A 16,569-nucleotide genomic window follows, 5' to 3' on the forward strand; every position below is an offset into this window, starting at 1 on the left:
ACTTTCCCGAGACAAGAACCCGGGTGCCTCCTGACCAGAGTTCGGGAGGGTTAAGACCGGCACCACCAAAACCACAACCCGCAATTTTCGAAGCCCAAACCTTGATCCAAAACCGTGTGCACAGGAGGTTTGGATTAAACATCAAAGAAGAAGTTACCTTACAACAAAGTTGTTTGGCCAAGAAAATTACTTCGCAGTAAGAAGAACCCTCGGGAACGGTAAAATTGCTTTTGAATATAGACTTTTCAGTGGCTGGGGTCATTAATCATGTTAATGTAAACTGAGCTAAAACAAAAATTCTCTGAGCGAGTCTCTGGGCACATCAGCATATCTAAGCCTCTGGGTTTGTTTCCAAAGTTCACATCCCCAGCACGCAATGGAACTACTGTTAATGGGGTCAGCTATTAGAGTGCAGTCCCCGACCTTGGGCCATAATAAAGGTGACTCAGTCGTGTAGAAAGAACCCTCATAAAGTTAGGCAGGAAACAAACACAGAAATTAATCAGAGAAGGAGAGTCGAGATTTCGGAAAGTTTGTTCGTTGGGCAAGTTTAAACAGCAACTCTCCCTGGATGATCAGACATTGTAGAAAAGAGCTGGGGGAAACCAGTCAGCATTCCTCACAGCACCCAAGTCCCCCGGCCCGGCTCTGCTGTGGAGGGTAGAGGGCAGGCCGGCAGCTGGGCCAGGCAAGGAGGAGAGTGGAGCCCAGCAGAGTTAAGCCAAGCAGAGCCCTGCCAGACCCAGCCATGTGCTTCATGCTGGCAACAAACCGGTTCTTTCAAGAGAGGAAGAGTCTGACAAAAAGGACAGCTGCAGCAAGATGAGAAGCTGAGAGGCAAAAACCTCGAAAAAGTCCCGGGTTTGGGATTCTCCTCTCAAGTCGCACTCCCCCCCCCCAAAAAAATCACCTCTGGGGTTTTCAAGGGCTAGTGAATCTATTAAAGTGTCCCCCTTGCTGGATCAATTAATGAGAGCCCCTCCACATCTGGTTTCCATTGAAAACCGAAATTTGTATTATCAGCGTATTACATAACAAATTATGCCTGCAGTTTCTTTTATTACACATCAGAGAGGTGTGTGGTGGTGGTAATGATGGGAGTTGTGCTGATCTGAGTATTTGCTTATTTCAGTCTTTTTTTTTTTTTTAAGGGCAAGAACAAAGTTTTCCACACACTTTATGCAATCCAAAAGAAAGTCACACTGCCTGGGTAAAACATCAACGCAACAATCCAACAGTGGGTCCGAAGCAGTCTCCAGTGCCCGCTGCATCCAGCAGTGGGTAAAGAAGGGTGTGCTTTCTCAAAGAGCAATGCAAAGGTACACCAAGTTGCTCCGGAGCGTCCTCTGCCGTCAGCTCCCAGAGTTTACGCAAGGCTCTTTTCTCTCCAGCCTCCCGCAGGGGGAGGAAAGCTGGCTGGCCTTTCCTGAGCTTCCATCACGGGTCAGGCGCCTGCTCCCTGGACCCATTTAAAGGACACCCAGCCCACTAGGCTCCCAGAGAACAGGGGAGATGGAGGGGCTGGGCGAGAGTGAAAAGAAATCAACTGGGGAATAAAGGAGAAAAGGCGTGGTGGGAAACAGCCTAAGAGGTAACCACAGGGCTTTCTCCCATAAAACGCCAATTAAGTGCAGCAGCCATGATTACAATACGGTATCTTAAAGCTCTGTTTCCTCCAAGAATTTTACGAACTTCCAAAAACACTACTGCTACATGCGACTTACCCTGAACTGAAAACAGGAGGGAGAAACTGACTAAAAACATCATCATCAATCAAAACAGTGGAATGCTCTACTTGTCCCGCTAGCCTGAGGACGTTCAAACCCACTTCTGCAGCAGCTATACTGCAAGCTTTTATTTAAAACTTACTTTCTATGTTAAAATGACTGCATTGCAATAATCACTTCTCAGGGGAAAAGTCCTTGGGTAGAATTATTGGAACAGGTCATCAAACTGCCTTGTTCTCCGGAGGGGAGCATTTGGAGAAAGCGGCAGGCCTGCCCCATGCCTTTCTTTCATTTTCTGGGCTGCAGCAGCACCCTGTGAGCTGGCTCCTCGGTCTGGACCATGGCTGGCAGGATCCCGGCACTTGCCAAGCACAAACACTGGGTCAAGGGTTACCAAGCCTGAACCTAAGACCCAAACCTTCTCCCACTAACATGGGCCTATCAACTGGGACAAGCAGCTGTTTTCAGTTTATCTAGCTGTCCCTAGCTGAGAAAAATGGGAGGGGAGGAAGGGAAAAAAAGAACTACAGATCGGCAATTCAGTATCAAAACTGTAACTGAGACAAGTTACTGTTAAGTGAATAAATTAAAATGAAACCAAAACCTAGCCAACTGCAGAAACAGTGAGTTTCACCCAGTCTACTAACTCCATTCCCTTCCAAGTCCTCAAACCTGGTAGCGTCCTACTGTAATCACCCAGAGCCCAGGATTCTGGATCAAGGAAGGATCTCCCTCCAGCCGGTGGGAACTGCTGGGAACACATATGCTAGTATGTCATTTGGAAGTCTGCTAATATGTTGTAAGCTGCACAAGACGCTTGCCTGGCTTCCCAGGCCAATAAACAATGCCATTCCAACTCCTGCAGCAGTCAATAGAAAACAGCCCCTTGTCTCCACCATCCAACAATTCAACAAACATTTGTTCCTGTTGAACAACCGTCAGCCTGGCTCCATCTGCACCGGCTCCGGCAAGGCGAGCTGGCGGAGGCGACGGCACAAACGCCCGGCCCAGGTCCCCGAGCCCCGGGCGCAGCCCAGCGCGGGGGGCCACTCGCCCAACACCACCCCCCCCCCGCCCCCCGAGTCCGGAGGCTGTAACGTATGGAAGACTCGGAGTGTGGCCTATAGGAGGCAGAATCCCACTCATCAAATGCTGCAAAGAGCTGTTCTTTGTTCACCGTCGTACGAAGTACAGTACGTGTGAATGAAGCCCGGCGTTCGGATGCACGGAGCCTGGCTTCAGGGGGCGTCCGGGAGCGAGGGACCCGGCTCTCGACAGTCGCCAGGGCTCCACCACCCGGTATCGAGCCACGAGTATTGTTCCTCAAGTCTGCGGGAGGGGATGGGGAGCTGGCGGGGGGCGGCGGTGGCCAAGAAGGCACTTTGAGCAATGCAAACCCAGGACCCTCCCCGGACTCTGGGCGCCCTCCCCTTCTTCGTGCCCACCCCACCAAGAGAAAGCCCGAGCGGGGAAGCCGACTCCCACGGGCTTGCAAATCAAGGACTGGCAAAGATGGGACTCGGCCAGGGTGCCCTGTGCCGGACGGCCCTTCTCGCCATGTGCAAAAGCCACGCCGGCACGGCCCTCCACCTCCACCCCATTCCGCAAGTCCCCGCGGCCGCGGCCTCCGCGGGGGCTTTTCCCCACCGCGGACAGGGTACTCTCCCACCCCCAGCGTGACCTCTCCGGTCGGTCCCGCCGCCGCGAAGCCCGCCGCTGCGCGCTCGCATCCCGGGGGTGGGGGACGCAAACTTCCACGAACAAAAGAGTTGTCTGCAAAACGATGCGGGAACTTCGGGGTGCGCGGGGACGCCCGGATCCCCGGCGCCTTCGCCGGAGCTCAAGTTGAGACGTGGAGACGGGGGAACACCCCCAGGGCGCAGCAGTGCCCGCGCCCGCCCCGGGGAAGCGCAGACTTTTCCGCAGGGGCCGTGCTGGCTCGCTCCCCTGGCTGCGCTCTGACAAGTCTCACGCATGCACCAGCGGCGGCACTCAGCGCCCCGAGAAACCGCCCGGCCCCACACGAAACCAGGCAGGCGGACCAAAAGGAAATCAGCCACACAAATATTGAAAAAAGCGGGGGAGGGGGGGTGCTAAGGCCAGTGCATCCCGCGAGCCAGGCTCCCTACCGCCGGCGGCCGGGGCGCACTAGCCAGGACCTCCGCTCGCGACCGGCCTCCCGGTCGCCGCCGCCGCCGCCGCCCGGCCCGGGATCGCTTACTGTGCGCGGCGGGACGCTCCGGCCGCGGGCCCCCGCGCAGTCGCCGCCGGCGCTCGCCGAGTCGTCCGGGCTGCCCGCCGCGCGGCCGCCGCGCGCACGCTCTCCTGCCGGCGCCGAGCGCTTTGTACGGAGCTGCTCCCGGGGAGGAGGAAATCGACTTGTCACTTCCTGAACTGTTTGCAACTCGTCCCTTTAACCGGCCCTGGCCAGGCCGCCCGCGCCCGCCCGCGCCCGCCGCCGCCGCGGGGCCGCCCGACCGCGGCTGCTCGTCGCTGGGTCCAGCGCTCTGCCGGCGGCGTCGCGGGCCCGGGCGCTCGGCGCGGCGGCCGCGTGCAGGAGCCGGGCGGCGTGCGGCGGCGGCGGCGGCGGCAGCGGCAGCGGCGGGCGAGGGTGCAGTGCGCGCAGCCGCCGGTGGGCGGGGAGTGGGGCGGGGGGGTCGCGGCGCGCCGCCGGCGGGGCTAGAGGGCGTCCTGCGAGCCGAGCCGCGCGCCACTCGCCGCGCTCGCGCCTGGGAGGCCCCGGAACGCGGGAAGTGGCCCCGGGCCCCGGCCGCGCTGCCACCGCCTGGGCCCCGAGCCAGAGACCCCGGGGCCGGCCCCCGCACGAGCCTGGACGGAAACCCCGGGCCGCGTGGACTTCAGACGTCCAGCTTCCGGGTTGTTGGGGTGTTTTGGTTGTGTGTGCGTGTGTGGTTTTTTTTTTTTGAGGTTTTAAAGAAACCATCGCTTCAGTGGCGTGCTGGGCGGCAGGGGACGGGGGGGGAGCCGTGTGAATGTTGTCTGTCGCGCTTTTGGAAAATAAAGCGCTCCTTTCCTAACTCGGGGCGCTGACCGAAATAAAGGAATGTGTACTTCGGTAGCCACATCCAAAATATATGCAACTGGTGAAGGAAGGATTTGTGGTTGCTAAGCAGAAGCAGAGCATGTTTAGTTCTGTAACTTAGGATGTTGACTTAAGTTCAGGAATGTAACCCTGATAGAATAAGCAGAGTATTTTCATTGTGCCGCTCACCTGGGGGAGGGGGATTGTTTTCCTTGTGAAGTGAAGCCCTAGATTTCCCATTAGGCCTTCCTACTGGTGTATGTTATTTTATTGACCTTGTCCAAAAAGAGATGTTTTTAAAGAGAAGGTTTTTTAAAAGAACTCCCTATGCCTGTTTTGTGTTCTCCTTTGCCAAAAAAACAAAACACCTCATTACTTTACATGGATTGTGTCTGCGCCATTTCAATGGTTCTATTCATAAATCAGGAAACTTTTTCTGTTGCTTCTAGGAACATTTAATTGGTTTTAATCCAATGTTTCAATCCCAGTATCAAACATAAATGAACAATTAACTTCTTGAGCTTGTGTGCACTTGGGAAACTATTATATTTCACAGCTATTGCTAACATATTTCAGTTTCCCATCACACTGGACCCATTCTTTTGCAGAAAACCACGAGTTAACATCTCCTTTCACACCAACTACAGTTCACGCCAGTGACTTCTGCTGCAAGACTGAGAGGCACAACCAGGAGGATGTGAGTATTCATTCAGGTAGATGATGTGGGATACAATCAATTCATCCAGTAAAGCCAAACCAAGCTAATATGTAGAATACTATGGTACCGATATCCTTACCTATAAACTCTGCTTTAAGAAAAGTTATCAAGGGCCAATTCTGAAAGAAGCAAAAACCAAGTCTTCCTAGATTGAACAAAGAAAGGTACAGGGATAATTTGAGAATGCTGCAACACTGCCCTCATGCCATCTTACGCATGCAGTGTCAAACACCTCAGCCTTTGAGAGCTTTACGGATATAGTTTAATTTACTTTTTATTAGGAGGCCTAGAGTGACTCCTGCTGGCAAACATTCAGTTTATTCCTGCAATTACTAGTTCATGGGGTCAACTTAAAAAACAAAATTCAGGGGTCCCGAGCCTGGAAACAATTACTGCAACCATTATTCTTGTTGCTTTCAGGATGATTTTAGTCTCACAAAACTCCAAGGATTGTGGTTATGGCAAGCTCCTTTGCCGTAACGCCTCCTTTCCGACCTAAAGCAGCCTGTTTTTCTGGTTTTTAGGCTTTCTTAAAAGTGTAGAGAACTAAAAACTATCTGCTTCAGGGGTTGTGCTACTAACCAATGAATAGCTATTTCTCATTTACTTAATTTGAATGTCTAAGGACTAAAAATACATACATTAAGGCCTGTGTCACTAGTCTTCCATACTATGGGCCTTCCCACATCATGTAGTAAAGTCCTATAACATAGATATATGACGCCCCTCTTTTTAGGGCCATACTACACAGTCCTTTATTATAAAAAGTCCTACCCAAAAGTTTGTCTATTAGAGTTGCTTAATTCAAAGAAGTAAACATAAACTCAGTCAAACTGGCTTTAAAACAATGTGAGCTGCAGTCCGGGGAAGGGGGTAGGAGGGCTAAGCTGTCTACCTCTGTTCAGTCCTTAAAGGTCAAAACCAAATCAAAACCCGATTTAGAATACAACCAGAAACCTACATGCAAATTCACAGGCCAATTCAGGAATAAATCCATAAAATAATCCAAAAATGATCACTTGCAACTTTTCCATTATCACCAACCAACACTAACCTGGTTAAGGCACAGAACACGCTGGGAAATACAAGCTGTAGGGATTACATGCAGTCTCACTCCAAGACCAACATATGAAGCCCAGGGAAAAAGTACAGTCAATACTGGCTCTCCTGGCTCCCCTCAAAGCAGAACTTGCAAATGAAGGAACGCCTGTGTGTGTGGTATGCGTGACATGTCCACTCAGCACTGCTGGGGAGATAGAAACTGAGTGGCTTTCTATACTAGACGGTTCTCCCCTTCCAAGTTTAAAGCTCTTAAGCAACAGGAGACAATAAGGGTGTATTTTACTAAGAAAGGGTGTAACCAACTATAACTTGTATCAACAAGCTAATAAAAGTATTCACCTAAGCACATTTGTGCAGAGGAGGGTAAAGATTGGGTTCTGATTAAGTACTCAGAAATGTCCTTGATAGTTAGTGGGTGTTCTATGTTTGTGTCTTTAGAACCAGATAAATATGATGTTCAAACAACAGGGAGCTAAGCTTTTGACATTTCAGCAAGTAGCAGTCAATACTGTTCAGTTTTTCCCATTAAATTTATCTGTACCTATGACTGTAAAAAGAGTGGTGACCACTGAAAGATGGTAAACAGGTTTGTCTCTGAGAATAACATTCTTTTTAGACTAATAATGGGAGTGAAACAGACATCAGACATGTTATACGTTGGAACCAACAGCAGTATGCAGATGCATGTGTATTAACCCCTTTATTCAGCTTCCCAAAGCCACAGCTTCTTTGTCACAAGTGCTGTATTAAAAGCCAGTCATTCACATTTCACACTGTCTTTTCTACACTTGAAAAGAACTTCATAAAAGCAGAACCTTTTAAAATCACTTGTAATAGATGATGGGAAGATAGACATCACCAAGTCCACCTGAAACATTTTCAGAGACTGGCTACTGAAAGCAAGTTATTAGCAAAATACACTGCTTTAAAAATGATGGGAAGTTTTTGGTTGTCAGTGGAAGCCAAAACTCTGAGCCTACTATGGGGGCAATTTTCTTATTCAGAGCTTATTCAGAAAAATAAGTTCTATAATCGTCCCCATACCTATGATCCAGCTTCAATTAACAGCCCTACCTACATAAGCACGTTACAACACACTAATCCGTCTGTTCTTTACTTTCTCTTCTTTTTATCTTTTGTTCTAAAACCTTTTCAAAACTGATGAAAATGAGTTATAACCCTGGCTGGAATCTCATACAGATACATAAATCTATCTCCCATATCTGTAGACATCCACCTTTTTTTAAGAGGAACTTTGGTTCTCGAAGACAGTCATTTTTTGATTCAGGAGCTAAATAAAATGAATTTTTTTTCATTGAAAAATAAGCACAGCAGTGAATTTAATGATACCAATCTAACTCTTTTGATACAAAATGAGAGTTGAAAGCAGCTTGAAGGAGACTGCCTATTGAAATCAGCGCATGTGAATCCGCACAGCTTTGTAACTGAGTGTCTAGCACCATTGAGGCACGAAGCATGCCAGCTGGGACGGCATTGTGCACCACAAAGTGTGGGTTGTAAGCCTAAGTCCTGAGCACAAACCCTGGTTTCCAAGTTGGCAGGTGCTGAAAACACAGCAAATGTCACGCTTGCAACTCACTGCATGGAAGGGCTCTGAGTAAAGGAAGCTAAAAAGAACAGAGCAACAGTTAAAACTTATTTCAATTTGATATTACTTTTTCCTTGCAAAATTAATAGTACCTGTAAGTATTATGTGCTAAAAGAAAACTCAAGCATGAAAAAACAGACACTGAAAAGTTTACGCATGGTAAATAAGTAAAAATATAGCAAAGTAAATCTACATTCAAAGTTACTGACATATGTAAATCTTACCAAACCTACTTAAACTATTTTAATACTGAGATTCAAAAGCATAATCAACTCCTGGCCTTCCTCTGATCTGTTTATGAAGTTAGCTGAAACAGACACTAGTATCACTAAGTCACCTATACCCTAGTCTACCTCAATACACTCTACCAAAATCATAGCTAAAAACAAGTTACAGTATTTTCATATTGCTACACATTGAATTTAATCTAGAAAACATTTCAACAGCACACTCAATGTTTATGTCATCTTCAAATGAAAATCATTTCAATTTTTTGCTTCAAATATTCTGTAGTGGAATTCAGATTTAGTATGAGATATTCAGCCCAAAATTTAACTTAATTTTTCTATCAACTACCTGTCATATAAGTCACTGCCTCAAGAAAAATCTATTTTTAACTCATCCCTAGTGATATGCCCAAAGCTACCACTATCCCGCCTATTACCCATGAAAATGAAATGAGTGAATTTCATTTTCATTAGGTATACAGGAAACTGAAAGATACAGCTTGTGATTTCATAGAGTTTAAATACCCAATCTTAAGACTGAATCCTTTGGAGTTAAAATATCAAGAAAAAAAAAATTTGGTCTCTGGCTCCAATGGAAGAACATCCCTGGGGGCAGTATGAAAAGAACATTGGCCCCACGTATTCTACCAGCCTGTGAATTTCCTCACTCAGCTCTCTCAGTCTTCTCTATTAACCGAAAGCAGAGACGTTTTGTTTTACCCTATCCATTACTGTTGTAAGAGGGCCAGCCAGCCTTGCCTATTTTGTCCTAGCATGCCCTGCAGCTGACCTGAAACAGAACTGATATGAATGAGAAGCTGGCTTGCAATTTTAAATACTACTTTACATCTCCTTTTAATTTTCACATAGAAACAAAACAAAAAACACCTTGATCAAACCAAGATATTCAACCACTATGATGTTTACCTACTTGAAAGTAGTGAAACTCTGATTATGTTCTATCCTGATGATATACATCATATTGTATTGACCTCATCTCTGTAGAGCTTCTAAAACAGTTCAGACTTAAACTCTGGGAGGTTAGTTACCTAGAGAAAGTGACACTCCTCTGGCCAGCATTTCTATAGTAATATTAAGCACTCTAAGCATTAAGGTATTCATTTAACCACTAATAAAAAGGTTAAGTAAATAAATCCGCAAACGAAGCATTTTCTAGCGTAAACAACTGATTCACTGTACTTTACTAACTATACTGTCAGTTCTAATATAAACCAAGGTCAAATCATATAAACTGCTTAAAGTACTGCCCAACATCAAACTTTAAAATGCCATTGTGAATGTCTGCTAACTTACAGCAAAGAAAATAAACGTGATTCAGTGATCAAAGAAATCAAACCTAGATAATGGAAGGTGGAAATCAATGATAAAAATCTTAGTCCCGCTTTCCAGGTGGCCTAGTTGGGTTGGAAAGATCTCCTGCAGAGGCAAATGGCAACCCACTCCAGTATTCTTGCCTGGGAGAAACTCCATGGACAGAGGAGCCCGGACGCGACTGAGAGACTCACACGCGTGCGCGCGCGCGCGCGTGCGCGCGCGCACACACACACACACACACACACACACACACACACGCGGTGGACAGAGGAGCCCGGACGCGACTGAGACTCACACGCGTGCGCGCGCACACACACACGCACACACACACGCACACACACACACGCGCGGTGGACAGAGGAGCCCGGACGCGACTGAGAGACTCACACGCGTGCGCGCGCGCGCGCACACACACACACACACGCGGTGGACAGAGGAGCCCGGACGCGACTGAGACTCACACGCGTGCGCGCGCACACACACACGCGCACACACACACACACACACACACACACGCGCGGTGGACAGAGGAGCCCGGACGCGACTGAGACTCACACGCGTGCGCGCGCGCGCGCGCACACACACACACACACACGCGGTGGACAGAGGAGCCCGGACGCGACTGAGACTCACACGCGTGCGCGCGCACACACACACGCGCACACACACACACACACACACACACGCGCGGTGGACAGAGGAGCCCGGACGCGACTGAGAGACTCACACGCGTGCGCGTGCGCGCACGCACACACACACACACACACACAGGCGCGCGCGCGCGGTCACATGGGGGATCTTGGTCTGGTCCCGCATTAGTGGTCACTGGAAACAAAGCCTTGGAGTTCAAACCTGAGGACAATGTACCATATCCGTGGCCATTTGTTTTCCATTCAGAAGCATCCACAGTAACCTTCTCCCCACAACACCTATACTTATTACTACCTCCTGACCTCTGAAACAGATAATGCTCAGAAACCTGAGGGGAATTCCTAGAATCTGCTGAAACACATCATAAAGGGCATTTCATGAAAATCCCGTGTTATGATATCCAGTCTCCATTTCTTACTAAATAAAAAGGTGCTTTTAGCACCAGCCCCATCTAGAGACTGAAGGAGGAGGAGCTATGCAGTATGATTTAAGATACTCTGGAAAGGCCCCCATCTATTCCAGCCTTTCCCTCTTACTTGTCTACCTCTTATCCTCCTCTCCTCACTCATCTCATCACTCCTGGAATACAAATGCCTTAGGATGGATCTGAATACATTAACTCGGTGGCACTGAGAGTTAAAATCCTGAACCATTCAATACATTAGCTCCAATGGGAAGAAGGTTTCTTTGGAGAAAAGAATATTTATTTGGCCTTGGTGTGTGCTAGGAATCATGCTAAGATGATTTACATTTTTCTCACTTAATATTCACTACCCTATTGTGTATAGTCTACACAACTGCTTCTCTCTCCACTATATCAAACTGCTTCAAACAAATGTACTGAAGGGTAACCAACTTGAAATAAGTACCTACTATATACTAGGCACTTTGCCAGTACTTTTAAAATAGTTCAATTTCACTGAGAGGGATAAGCAGTTATAGAACAGACTGACAGTACCTCAAAGAGGTACAAGGTATAGAAGGGCAGACCCATGTACTACACTCTGTATAGCATGAGAATGTAGAAACCTCAAAAATCCAGGGCTTTCAAGTTGTAAATAAAGTCATCTCTGAGTGTGCAATGTGTGTGTTTGAAATAGGGAAGAATGAAATTAGGGAGATTCTTCAGGTTATCATAATTTTATCAATTTATCTATCACCTTATCAAAATTAAGGTGGGGAAATTCCCTGGTGGTCCAGTTGTTAGGAGTCTGCCTGCCAATGCAGGGGTTGAATCCTTGGTCTGGGAAGATTCCACATGCCACAGGGCAACTAAGCCCTCATATCACAACTATTAAATACTGAGCCTTCAAGCTCTAGGGGCTTCCCTGGTGGCTCAGAAGGAAAAGAATCTGCCTGCAGTGTGGGAGACCCAGGCTCGATCCCTGGGTTAGAAAGACCCCCTGGAGGAGGGCGTGGCCACCCACTCCAGTATTCTTGCCTGGAGAATCCAAGAGGAGCCTGGTGAGCTACAGTCCATGGGGTCGCAGAGTCTGACATGACTGAGCGACTAAGCACACCACAAGGAGCTCTAGAACCTGAGGGCTGCAACCACTGGGCCCAGGGGCCACACCTACCAAAGCCCTTGCGCTCGAGAGGCCATGCTCAGCAACAAAAGAAACCATCTGCAATGAGAAGCCCTTTCACCACAGCTAAAGAGAGCCCCCTTGAAGCAACAAAGACCCAACACAGCCTAAACTTTTAAAAATTAAAAAAGTTTTAAAAAATATAAAATTAAGGTAGGAGGAAAAAATTAGATGTAAATTTTTGAGTTTCTCATATAAAACATCTCTGTGTCAAATGAATACAAACTGAATTATCAAATATATATCAGGGGCAATCAATACTGAAATCTTAAGTTTACCAATGAATGTATAAAGACATTTTTAGACTGAAAAACAATCATGTGATGGCTTCAACTGTTTTATTATATGTACATGTATTTTTTCAGATACATGAATAGCTATTTTGATTTAAAAGAATCATAAAGTGACCTAAAAACTGATATTTAGCTAATGGAGTATTTAAACTCTCCATACATAGTGGAAATCTACTTTGTTAAGTTTTCTCTAAAACTCCGATCAATTTCAGAAGTTATTATGGACTGAATGTTTGTGTCCCCCAGAAATTTATGCTGAAGCTCTAACACCCAAAGAAACAGTACGTGGAGGCGGGGCCTTTGGGAAGTAATTACGGCTAGCATGAAGTTATGAGGGTGGGGCTCTCACCTTGGGATCAGTGCACTTACAAAAAGAAACACTCAAGAGCTTCATAAGAACCACCAGGGAGTTTGCACACTGCACATACTCTCTCCCCACAAGCACACATAAAGAGAACATGTGAACATAACAGGGAGATGGCAGCTGTGTACAAGCCAAGAGAAGAGACCTCAGAATGAAACCTACCTTGTCGGCACCTTGATGTGGGAATTTCTAGTCTTCAGACTATGAAAAATACATTTCTGTTGTTTGAGCCACCCAGTCCATGGCAATCCCAGCTATTACAGAGGTAGAGAGGAACTTTAAGTATCACGTACTGAACACCCCTCTTTCACAAAAAGAAAAACTGAAGCCCAGAAAAGAAAAGTGAGTTGCCTAGGTTCCAGTCATTTTCCTCCCCAAAATTTAGTATTTTAAAAATATCATTTCTGATATTTATTCTACTAGTTAATAGATTTTAAAGACAAATTATATGCTATTGTAAAATGAAAACAAAAACAAATTTCAAGTTCAAAAATCAATGTGATTACTGCATTTTTTGCAAATTAAGTCATTAATCAAACCGACTTAACAAAATGATCTCTCAATTCTGGCTATGTAGCATCCTCACCATACAAAGATTTCACAAGGAAACCTTAGCTCACTAAATGAGCAAACTTTTGGAAAGGTCAGGCTTATTCCAATGTGAGTTTCAATATATGAAATCTACTGTGGAGTATAATCCAGAGAGAATAAATAACTCTGACTTGCTTATGACTGATTCTCAAAAATCAACAAATATTATTCTCATTCAAAAAATAGCATACAAGCAGTTTCCCTGACTCATGAAGGCTCTATTTATAAATCACACAACATGTAGTTTTCACTCACAATTTCAGGCCTGTCTTCCAAAATTTGCAAACAGCTCTTTAATTCAACCCAGTATGTTTTATTAAATACCATATTAGGATTTTCCCCATTCAGACTCCAATGAGACTTCTTGTTGAGGACATGGAAGGAAAACCTAATTAGTGCTGCTCCAGTGCATGTAAATTTATTTCATCACGAAAATCCACAGAGTAGGGGCAAGATGCTGTCACAGAACGGCAGAGGGATATGGAATGTAAACGGCTCTTTCCTCCACTCTGCCCCTCTCTCACCCCGCCCCTCCAAGTTCCACGGTTGGAAATCATCCTAACATTTTTTTTTAGCCAGGATGTACTAAAATTAGATGGGAACAAAGGACTGACATTTTCATATTAGAGGAGGGGCTGGGAGAAAAATGTGAACTTGCAGCACCCACTCTCTTCTACATTTAGCCTCTTCGTCCTGACTATTCCCTCAACTCTGAAGCAGCAAGAAACGCAAGAGCAGGGGAGCCACCGGCCACCCCAACAGCGCTTCCATTCCGCTACAATCACATCATGATACACTGCTTCTTCTCTGTTAATGAAGAGTGATAAATACACTTCCTGGTCCCCTTACTCAACCAGAGCATTTCATATTTCTAAGCTCCTCAGATAATATCCAGAGTATGCTAATTGCTGGCTCATGTGAAAATTTTTAGGTATTTGGGAAAACAAATATATTGTCAGATTCACTCTTCTTAAAAAGCTTCTGGATAGCATGCACAATGAAGCTCACTCGCTAACATGCTTACCATTTCCTGATGCAGTAATAAAAAAACATATTTATAAATATAAGAATTTATGACTTCTTTGGGAAGGATCACTTAAAAATGAAAAAAGTGAATTAAAAAATGAAAAAAGTAGGTTCTTTTTTTATATCTTCCTCCAATAAACTAGGCAAGTAACTGGGAAATACTTTAAGGCACAACTGATCTCTTGGTCGAAAGTCTTTCTTACAATGGTATCAGCATGACAAAAGTGCATTCTGCCCGCCTCTACGCCCCAGTTTTTGAAGTTCTACACCATAAAAGCAGGACAGTGATACATTCAAGTCTTGAGAATTATTCCTATCTTTTTAATTTGGTTTCCCTGGGCCTAAAGCACAGGTCCATACAGTGACAGCTTAAAATCCAGTTTAGAGAAGTCCTTTTAATGATTAGTCTAATGCACTGTGTTGTAAAGATTTTTAAAACTCAGTAAGTACCGACTCAAACTCTTTTTTTTTTTTTTTTTTCTGGTTACTGGAGCCCATCTTGACATCTAAGCTGGAAATGAATGATCTTTCAACAACACTCCAGGGATTTTGCTAAGGTCATATTCAATCATTCATTAGGCTTCTTACCCCTCGCTTTTCAGAGTTCCATTGTAGAGCTGGTTTTATTCAGCATTTATGTAGCCTGTGGGCTTGGGTATTTGTCTGCTTAATGTTGAGTTTCATTTCTATGCCCCTAACATAGGAATCCATCAATTGACCAAAGAATTGCAAACTATTCTTTTACTTTTCTAACAAATTGCATGGTATGTATGAAGAATAAATTAGCATTAATTTTCTTCTATTAACTGTTAATAAAACATGCTCATGTGTTCCCCTCTTCTTTAAGGACATCTCTGTTTTCTGCCTAGCCAAGAGAAATGACAGGGTTTCCTAATTTTTTCCCCACGATGCAATTGTCCTTCAACCTACCACACTCCTCACCTCCCACAATCAAGACTCCAGGTCACAGGCAGCCTCCTTCCTGTGAAGTGCACTAGATAAGACTCCTTTCAGACCCCAGCAACACCCTCGGCACCCCTCCTCCTCCACATACAACAATGAGCTACAGAGGTTACTACAGTGGGACATAAGACGCTTGGTCTCTTGCTCCAGAGCAGAAGGCTGTCTCTGGAGCACATGCCTTCTATCCAGCTCACAGTGCTAGCAACAGGGAATGAAACCTAAGTGTCCCCATAGGGGCAGAATGCTGACCTAGAGAGTAACTCATTTTTCACAATTATATATACCTTTTCATTGTAGGCTTCCAGACACAGACACAGACACACACACACACACACAAATAAATAAATAAAATTATTTAAGAGAACATAAATCAAAGCCTATTCACATTGGCAGGGATACTCTATTTCTTTGCATATCAGTTTAAGAAAAATTATCTCAAAGCCAAATAAAACCTAATTACTCATCTGGGTTCTTTAAAATTAAGGTTTCTTTTATACTCTGGATGAATGTGAATGAAAGTCAACATATAGGTAATGTGTTACAGTATCAAAAAAATTTAAAAATAAATGAATTGAAACACATTACTCATATAAAGACTAAAAGTCTTTCATGTATGTTTACCTCTCTCCTTCCCCCAAAATAAACAGAAAAATGCACACATATCACAGATGAAGAAAAGGCAAACTCACTGCCACTATAAAGGGAAAAAAATCATTCAAGGACAGTTTGTACTTATTTTAAAATGGCTTTAGTCTAGCTGCCAAGAGTAGTGTCAGGTTTGATTCTCAGATACATAAACACCAGGCCCAAAAAGCAACTCTAACTTGTGCACCTGGCTTAAAACAAAATGTTCTGAAAACTTTCCTTTTGTTAATTGGTGTAACTTACCCACCGAGGCCTCCAATCCCTTTGGACTTGCACACACACTTCCTACACACAGAAGTGGACTGTTATGCGGCAATAACATCATCATGAAAAGCAACAATTCTGTGCAGGCTCCACAGAGAAACCTCGTTTGCATTTCAAACAAGTTTTCTCAAAATAAGGGTGTCTTTTGATGAAATAAAATTACAATTCCAACTTCTTGTCCAGATAAAACAGCATTCACTACATAACCTACTGCTCCCTTTTAGAACGGCATGATTTCCTTCACAGTTACCCACAAATCCATATGACGTGTCAAAATTAAGTTTGATAGTAATGTGTTTATGACTTGTTTCAATAACTTGGGGATATTTACTGGCCTGGTTTTGAAAGTGTGGTATTATTTGAAAATATTAATAATTTATTGTTAGCATTTTTGGACCTTCCATTTGTCCTGATTTCAATCTCCGAGAGGCTGGCGTCCAGCAGGATTAAACTGCTAAGAAGAGA

The 16,569-nt window shown here is 45.2% G+C and overlaps 1 protein-coding gene across 2 annotated transcripts in view; it reads right to left on the reverse strand.

Moving 5' to 3' along the window:
- Positions 1-16,569, reverse strand: part of FAM53B (family with sequence similarity 53 member B) — a 149,840-nt gene that overhangs the window by 109,361 nt on the left and 23,910 nt on the right. Inside the window, exon 1 of one of the 2 annotated variants that reach the window (XM_052660684.1) lies at positions 3,949-4,077. The exons of the other annotated variant lie outside the window; for it this stretch is intronic. The gene's annotated coding sequence lies outside the window, so the exon portion shown is untranslated. Of the gene's footprint in view, positions 1-3,948; positions 4,078-16,569 lie in introns of those variants that run through there. 2 annotated transcript variants of the gene reach the window in all.

This window comes from Budorcas taxicolor, chromosome 23, assembly GCF_023091745.1.
Source record: "Budorcas taxicolor isolate Tak-1 chromosome 23, Takin1.1, whole genome shotgun sequence".
NCBI lineage: Eukaryota > Metazoa > Chordata > Mammalia > Artiodactyla > Bovidae > Budorcas > Budorcas taxicolor.